Below are 8,912 nucleotides of genomic sequence, written 5' to 3' on the forward strand. Positions count from 1 at the left end.
CAAACAAATCTCCCTGTAGAAAGATCAGCTAGAAGAAGTTACCTTGTAGAGAGTTCAGCTTCAAAGAAATCACCCTGTAGAAAATTCAGCCACAAACAAATTGCCCTGTAGAAAGATTAGTTAGAAGAAGTTACCTTGTAGATTATTCAGCTACTAACAATTCACCCTGTAGAGAGGGCATCAAGAAGAAGTCACCTTGTAGAGTGTTCAGTTACAAAGAAACCACCATGGAGAGTTCTGTAATAAATGTATGTATTATATATATAATTTGTACATATACTGATAAAATCAGAAATATTTAAAGTACATCTGCTTCATCTTTTCTTCTTCCTGTGGTAAAGAAAAAAAAGACAGGTTAAAAAAGTCCCAAAGTTTGTGGTATACAAATACAAAAAGAAATTATATCTAATCCAAAACAGCCAAGCTGTAAAAAAACAGTGCGGCCCTCAAAAAGGCTATGGTGAAAAAAGATGTGAAATCCAAGGTGGCGGCCAAGAAATGGCTGTGATGGTAGGTTAATGGTAAAAATTTTAATAACGGCAATTTAGGTGAATTTTTTGCCAAGACCAAGCGGCACAAAAATTCACCTGAATTGTCGTTATTAAAATTTTTACCATTAACCTACCATCACAGCCATTTCTTGGCCACCACCTTGGATTTCACATCTTTTTTCACCATAGCCTTTTTGAGGGCCGCACTGTTTTTTTTACAGCTTGGCTGTTTTGGATTAGATTGTAATTATCATTGTAATTGTATGTGTATAATAATTGTGTGTGTGTGGTTTTTTTTTTCTCTTTTTGTACCTTGCCATGCCCACAGTAGTGCTCTAGGCAGCCTACTCTGTGGTCGCATGCAGTCCGAGGTTACACCTGCTTCTTTCTTTTTCATTCCTGTACATATTTTCTCATGTAATGATGGCTCTCTCACTATTGATCTTTTTTAGCAGAAATTGGTCGGCCACCCTTGACCGGTTCAGTAGGTAATTGGGCAGTCTTCGAGCCAATTGGTCGGTAAATGTCCAATGGCCGACCATTATAATCCACTCTGAGTGGTGGTGGTGACGGTGGCAAAATATTTCTAAGCTGTGTAAACCTTCACTGTTAAAAAAAAGGTGTTTGCAAAACACCTTTTGGGGAGCTATAGCTGCCATTTACACCAGACTCCTCTGAGGGTGTTCTGTTACACCCATAGGGTACTTCAATTACACCCATGGGGTGTAGAAGATATAAAAGAAAATGGAAATGGACTGTTTTCTTTGTTATACAGCCAATCACATTTTCACCGAACAATTTCAAACATCATCATATAATTGACACAAAGAACATACAAGAAACATGGATATATGATAGTAATACACACATTCAGTATCATTAACTCTTCCTACCTCTTATGGTTTCAGTTTGTATTTATAACATAGCCAATAAGCATGACTTTCGATTGTGGGTTTCATTTTAAAAAGCTCTGAAATGAATTACTGCATGGTTGTCACAAGAAATAATACAGTGTATATGTACAGGTACATGATAATGCCATCACACTGTAATTAGCACCTACGCAAATCTATTGCATGTACATCTTATGCATGTGCATGAGATACATCAGTAGTAGAGTCACATGCTATATGCATGTCTTCCATTGTTTTGCCTTCTTCATTGTTTATGAGTGCAATGCTGGAAGATATTTTTTGTTTGTAAATGCTAGCCTGTATTGACTTACAAACTTAATGTGTGACCGAATTGTGTTAATTTTATTAACTAAACCAGGTGTACATAAACACCAAAGGGTGTTGACAAACACCAAGAAGTGTTCAAAATTGAATTAGTGCAGTGCAAACACCCATGGGTGTTCCTACTACACCAAATCAGGTGTGGGTGTTTAGGTAACACAGCAACATGGGCGTTTGAGAACATCCAACTTTAACAGTGTTTGTACTTGATTGTAAGTCTTGAAATCAGTCTGCGAGAAGATAATGTTGCCCTTTGTAGCTCACAAAGCATGATACTCTACTCTCCCTAGGTTTGACCCATCTAGTCTGCACTCTTTCAATAATAGTACTGTATGTAGCTTTATAGAACTTTGCGTGGGCGAGATCAAAGGAAAAAGTGTACTTTAAATTTCATAAAGTACACTCTCTCAGCCGGCCAACTGCTTCATCGACCACAAAGAGTGCTTTATTGCACCGCAAAGAGTGCTTTATTGCGAATAAAGCACTCTTTGCGGTGCAATAAAGCACTCTTTGCGGTGCAATAAAGCACTCTTTGTGGGCAATAAAGCACAGTTGCCCACGTGCCTTAGTGTAGGCTAATAGCCTACGGGGCTCGCGCCAGTACGACTAATCACCCAAGCCGGTGAAGGCTGATAGCCTCGCCGCGCTGAGTGATCAATCACCCCAGCCGATACGAGTTCCACCACTGGATTGCTTTTATAGACATACCTAAATGCTTCGATGATGGGTGGGAGAAGATAACGTTGCTGTTACGTTTGTTAATGTAAACGGACAAATCCTGGAGATATCACGGAAATACTTCACCATGTGACTCGCAATAGAATCGATTGTGGGTTGCGAGCAAAACCTGCCAAAAGATGCGATGAACATCTACTATGCCAAACTATGGTGAAATACGCGTGAGTTACTTTGTTAAACTAGTTTGTGTGCATTCAGGCTGCTAATAGTTTGTGCAACGCTTGTTAATTACGAGTCCTAGTGTATGGTGAAGCTACACGACTAGAAAGTTCCATAAATCATTTAAAGCATAGCCTTGCGAGTGCTATATGAATAATAAAGTACGAGGCGCGCGGCCGAGATGCTAATAAAGCACGAGGCGAAGCCGAGTGCTTTATTAGCATCGAGGCCAAGCGCCGAGTACTTTATTTTTCATATAGCACTCGCGGCTATGCTTTAACATATACATATATGTCTTTTGTTAGATTAGGGTTCCAAACTCAGGATGCATACAGAAATTTACATGGAACTAGACCCAGATAACTAGCAGATTTTACAGATTCATCACATTTGTTTAGATTACCTTACAAAGTTTAGTGACTTCACTGTATTACCTGTATGTGAAATGTTGCTGATATGTGGAGGGAATGACATGGAAGAAATAAGACTCCAAGATATAGACATTGAATTGTATGATTCACTGTTTTGTTTTAGGTGGTGAGGTAGATCTTAAGCAGATGAGCATGGCACGTTTATCAATATTTAGGCTCGTCTGCCATTATTTGGTCCATTGAATATATAATGAAATTTAAAATTCTGTTGTAATCATTGTTTTTCACACAATAGTTAAAAGCTATGGCCTAGCCAACCACTCACTTGCATAATAATAACAGTGGAATTTTCAAATTTAGCTAGGCGACATGCATAATATACATGTAGTTATATGTTGCTATACTACAGTACCAACAAAGGTTGAGTTGGGTTAACTAGCTACTATATGCATGCATGTATGTAGGCGATACTATATCATTTTTGTAAAATTTTCTTGGGCACATAGGCAGAGCTGCCTGCCCAGTAATAATAAATAAATAAGTGATCCATACCTACATTGACACCTCGGAGAGGGTGCAGGGAAGAGTGACCAAACTTGTCCCCAAACTATCCACACTTCCATACAAATCCAGAGCTTTGTTGTGCTTGCAGCAGCTGATCACAGTGTAAAGGCTTTGAATCAAGAGGTAGTTAGTCCATATATTAGCTACTGAGGTCTCTCTCAAAGTTAACTTCACTCAGTTCAACCTGTGACCTGGGAGATATAGATGTTTCCATTGTATAACTTGTATCAGTTGTATGTAAAGTTTTACCAATAAGTATACCTTTGCACTTCTGATTGAGGTTGAGAAGTTAAAATGCAGGGGTGGACCCAGGAGTTGGCAAGGGGAGGAGCACAGACAGGCTAAGTTGTAGGTGGTTGGAGAGAGACAGATTCTCTTGTTGGTTGCTACATTTTTAAATCAGCAAAATAATCACCTCTTTAGTGTCTCACTGTTGATTTTTGTCATTTAAGATGGTTGTGAAGCCTTAAAAGTTGTTCAAAATGGCTCTGAATGTTTTAAGCACCAACACAATAATTATTTTAGAGGCGCTTAGTACGTATTAAGGTGCCAGGTGACAATTTCACAGTTAGATTGACCATAGGTTTGACTTTGGTTTCAAGTGAATTCATAATAGCTAAATGTTAGTAAAACGTGTATGAGTTTTATAGTTAAACTGACCTGACTTAAAGTTTAGTATTTTAATCAGAAACATGGCTGGCTCCTCCACAGGTGAGGTAGGGGGGGGTAGGGGGGTAGGGGGGGTAGGGGGGGGGGGGGGGGGGGATTTGCCCCAAATGCCCCATCCTGGATCCTCCATTGACATGTAGACCATTCTTGTGCCTTGCTTATAAGTGCCTTTGTAGCCGCTCCCTAGAATCACAGACACTCTTGATTATTGATTATACGTTAGTAACATCCGCAAAGACATCTAACTCACTATATCTTTCCGTGGAATTAGTCTCGTGTAGCCAGACCACCTTTTTCGCCCACGGCGCTTATCGATTCAGTAGAGATCATAATTAAGCGCCTGCCATTATCATAGTTCATCTCTGATCGCGGGAGAAAAGCGGGTCTGGCCACACTGGACTGGAAGTGATCTACGCGTGATAAAGGATTGATTAGCTATACGGTAAAGGGCAGGTCAGTCTCTAAGCTCACTGGTCACTCACGGCAGACGAGACACTAAGAAGCCGTCTGGCCACGTGAGACTAGCTCGTTATTTTTTGTTTCTTTTAATCTGCTTTACCAGTTAGACACTGGAGGCAAAGCCTGTGCTTACTACTTCAGTTATAACATGCAAAAGCTCAACCGCATTGCTTCATTTAATTAGTTTAGGCCACTACAATGAGATAACTTGTTTCTCATCAACCGCCCGCACCAAAATTTTCTTTTGCCCATGCAAACTCATTATTGCACGAGATTGCAGCATGGCTTCTTTTGAGTGTAGTGTTAGTGGGTTTAATTATCACGTAGAAAAGCACTATTTCTATGGAAAACTGCAATCCCATTGAGATACAGACACTCAGATTTTTGAGGCTTTTTTGTACTTCTGTGTTGATTAGAGTGCTTTCTGGAGCATCAACAACCACCAAGGCATCAACAGTGAGTGCTACAGTGTATATACACTAGCATTGGTACTGTGATCTGCATGCCCTATGTGGAGGAGGGCCATCATATCTTACTGAAGAGTCATAGTAGCTTTAGTGTTGCTACTTCTGCCACAAGCTTGCACAGCCCCTCCCCCTAATAAAACTGACTAGCCTACACGTGCTAACACCGCTGCTGTACTGGGGTATGATACATGACCCCAAGACTGGTGGAAGTCTCGTAAAGGACTTGAAAGCTTTGTTACTGAAGTTAAAGTTTATGTCAACTCAGTCGGAGTTTTACCCTTAGTGTGCACCAGTGCTTGGTGTGCACCCAGCCAATAACCTAAAATAAAGGATTATTATACTGGTTTTGTACAAATATATACATCCTGCAATTTATAGCTATGGCTTGTGCAATAATGAGATAACCCGCCCGCTCGCATGTGTTACTCTATGAGAAGTTGATGAGAAACAAGTTATCTCATTGTAGTGGCCTTATTATTGATAATGCACCTATCATTGTTGGGGGGCATTTCCAAACTGATTTTGGTACGCTTAAGGTCATAATTACGTTAGAAAGGGAGAGGGGGGGTTCAGTCCGTGACATTATAAATTTTTATTAAAGCAGTTATAGTGTAAACAGCTAGGAACAAAGAAAGTGATGTGATTATGCTGCAATACTGTTTGTAGACTATGTTTTCAGATAAAGAATATAACGTTTTGTGCTTCTCGATTGCCCATGCATTGTTTTCATAGTGTGACGCTAAGGAGGGGGGGGGGGGGGGGGGGGTGGAGTTTGAAGTTAGCATCATTATGACGTTAAGCATACCAAAATCAGTTTGGAGATGCCCCCTTATTATTATTATTATTATTTGGCGGAAAAGGGCAGACAGCAAAGCTGATTAAGCCCAAACAATCACAAATTATAAGTGCTGTTCAATCAAGTTTGAAAATGTAGCTAGAGTGTTCAGTTCAATTAGGTGCTTATATGCCTATCAATGTAATGCTCGATTACTACAGATGCGGGCTGAGGGTTTGGAGAAGGTTGGGGATGATGGGGGGATTGATTGCCAAGTTTTCCCGACATGGTGGGGGTTGTCTTTACTAAGAAATTTACTGAAGCAAAGGCATGTGCCTTAGAAAGGGGCTAGCTAGCTACTAGAATCCACTAGAATTCACTCACAACCCGAATCTCTTGACCAACGTCTGAACGCCACATAATTATACAAAATCCCCTCCTAGCCCCACTATCCCTGGGGTTTGCTAGTCAAGACTTGGTCAAGGTTTGCATCGCCAATACTTCCCCAGTAGGTGGGGAATAATGATTTTCTGTGATGCAAATCACCGCCTCAGCCTGTATTCCTGGTAGTCGGGAATTACATTGATAGGTGCATTACACCACACCTCTCTAGCTACTGGCCCAGGTCAGGCAGTGGGTCAGCCAGATTTGTAGGAGATTCATTACCCCAAGTTGTCCCATGGTAGGAACATTTGCAACGTAAAAGCCACGTTGTTAGTGATCAGTGTAAATAATACAAATTAGTAGGCGATTCATAACATAAAAATGTTCTCCAAAGTGGGGAATTTGTCATGTAGATTGTGCATATCTCCACCAATCCCACCTCTGCCTGACAAGGGGCATATTTCGTTGAATAATGCACCTACACTGGTCTCTTCATTTTCTGGCCATCAATTATCCGAATTTTCTGTTATCCGAACTGTGGAAGTGACTGTTCTATTAGAGCATTTTGCCTAGAGTGTATGTCCTATTAGAGTATTTTAACTGAACTCTATATAAATGTATGGGCTTTTTGTTCATCCAAACTTTTCCATTAACGCCCAATGAGTTTGGATAATGAAGGGACCTCTGTATCATTTATAATTCCCAGTATGGATTAAGTAGGAGTGTTGTAGTGTATTTATGAACTGTATTTGCCCACGGTAGTGGGACTTTTGACTAAAATTTATTAAGCAAAATGGAGGCCACAGCCTACACAAGCTTGTGCACATTACATGAATCACTCATCAACTGCAGCAGTTATTGGGGGATTGGTAGGGGATTAGACAAGCTCCTATGCTTTAGTAATGGGGTCTTGCATATTGTCAAATCCCCAGCTACAAATAGTATTTTTTATGTGCATTTCCATTGATGTAATAATAGATATCTGGTATAGTAAACTGAGTCATTAGTAGCTTGGTGTTGTAAGAAACCAATGAATATCAAGCATGACGGTGTATCCAGGATGGGGAATTTAGGGTACCCATGCCCCCTCCTATTACATTTTGTTCTATGATTGCTCTGTGTACAAGGTACTAAGTGAATCATGCACAAAACATGTGGCTGTAATTGAGCTCATTCTATTAACCCTTAAACCTGCATAGGTCAGAAATCTGGTGCAAATATTTATGCATGCCTTGTGCAAAGAAAGTGCTGTAGCTTTCAAAGCATCCATCCTATGGTTATACAATTTGCGTCATCTACTTGTTATGTAACAAGGATTAAAATGATACCTTCCCTAACACTAAACAGTGAGACCAAAACCAGCCGTGTAAATAACTTTTTGGCAGGGAACACACAATCTCTTTACATGGCTTTATAAAATGATCCATAACTCTATGGTAGTTGCACCTAGCAACGTGCAACAAGTTCTGTTTGTTTTGTCATAAAATTCTTTTTATCAGGCCATACATGATTCATGTGAGTAAAGCCACAATTTCAAATTTAAGACATGGCAAGAATTTCAAAACACAGAAACGTGACTTGCTGTTGTTCATTGCTTCATAACAAGTATGCCACTATAGTTAAAATATTCATTTGAGTAATGTGTTGTTTTGCACTATAAAAATTAAGTTACCCCACTTAACATCACCATTCATGCCCATATTGTGTAAACACACGTTCCCAAGAGGTTTAAGGGTTAAAGGAGAATTTTAGATAGCAACATCTTTCTTCTCCAGAGCCTAAGATACTCTAATATAGAGCAGTCCATGGCTTTAATGGTAACAGTCATTACAATGCTGTGCATGTGCTTGAATCAATCACATAGACAGTGGGTGAGGGTTAAGGGCATTTAGAGCAGTCAGCCTACCTAATAATTACATTTAATATCTCTTAATGGTAACAGATTATGTATTTACTTCATTTTGCCTCTAATTCATTTTGGGGGTATGCCCTCAGAAAATTTCCAATTTTAGAAGCTCTGTGATAGCATTTAGGTTGTTTTACTGTATTGAAATCCATGTTTCCCGCATGCTTCCAAAACAAACTCCACTGTGCAACTTTCATCACTAAAATTAGCCCTCTTACAATTAGAATTCTAGGAAAATGGGATGGGAATGGAAAGCGGGAACAGGACAAAAGCTTGATAAAGGTGATGCAGGTTTCTTTGTAACATTGTTGGATCCTTCCGTTGAAACAATCAAAACACTCTAATAGAGCAATCAAGAATGTTTCACTAACTATCCCACCAATGAACTGCATCGAAAGCCTGGTAATTGATGGACTATAGACTAGCTAAGCCATCAACACTGAAAGTTAGCTACTCTGTTGCAAACCATAACATTTTAAAATTCAACCATTAACCATGAAAGTGCTCTAATTGACTGACAGAGCCTGCATATAGATGCCGGGTACCTGCAACCTCAGGAAAAATGTCACGTGATGGGCACGTGAAAGTTGCAGGAGCCATACACCCATACATACGTGTGTGTAGGTGCATGGCTCCAATAAGGTAAACAATATAAGCAGTAATGGGGATTCCTCTTGGATGCACCAGTGCTGCA

General features: G+C 39.9%; 1 long non-coding RNA gene across 1 annotated transcript in view; it reads left to right on the forward strand.

Moving 5' to 3' along the window:
- Window positions 1-4,538: 4,538 nt before the first annotated feature.
- Window positions 4,539-8,912, forward strand: part of LOC136246086 (uncharacterized) — a 12,342-nt gene continuing 7,968 nt past the window's right edge. The window contains exon 1 of the long non-coding RNA XR_010696240.1: window positions 4,539-4,680. This is a non-coding gene — a long non-coding RNA (uncharacterized lncRNA). The remainder of the gene's footprint in view (window positions 4,681-8,912) is intronic.

This window comes from Dysidea avara, chromosome 2 (genome assembly GCF_963678975.1).
Source record: "Dysidea avara chromosome 2, odDysAvar1.4, whole genome shotgun sequence".
In the NCBI taxonomy this organism is placed as follows: Eukaryota; Metazoa; Porifera; class Demospongiae; order Dictyoceratida; family Dysideidae; genus Dysidea; species Dysidea avara.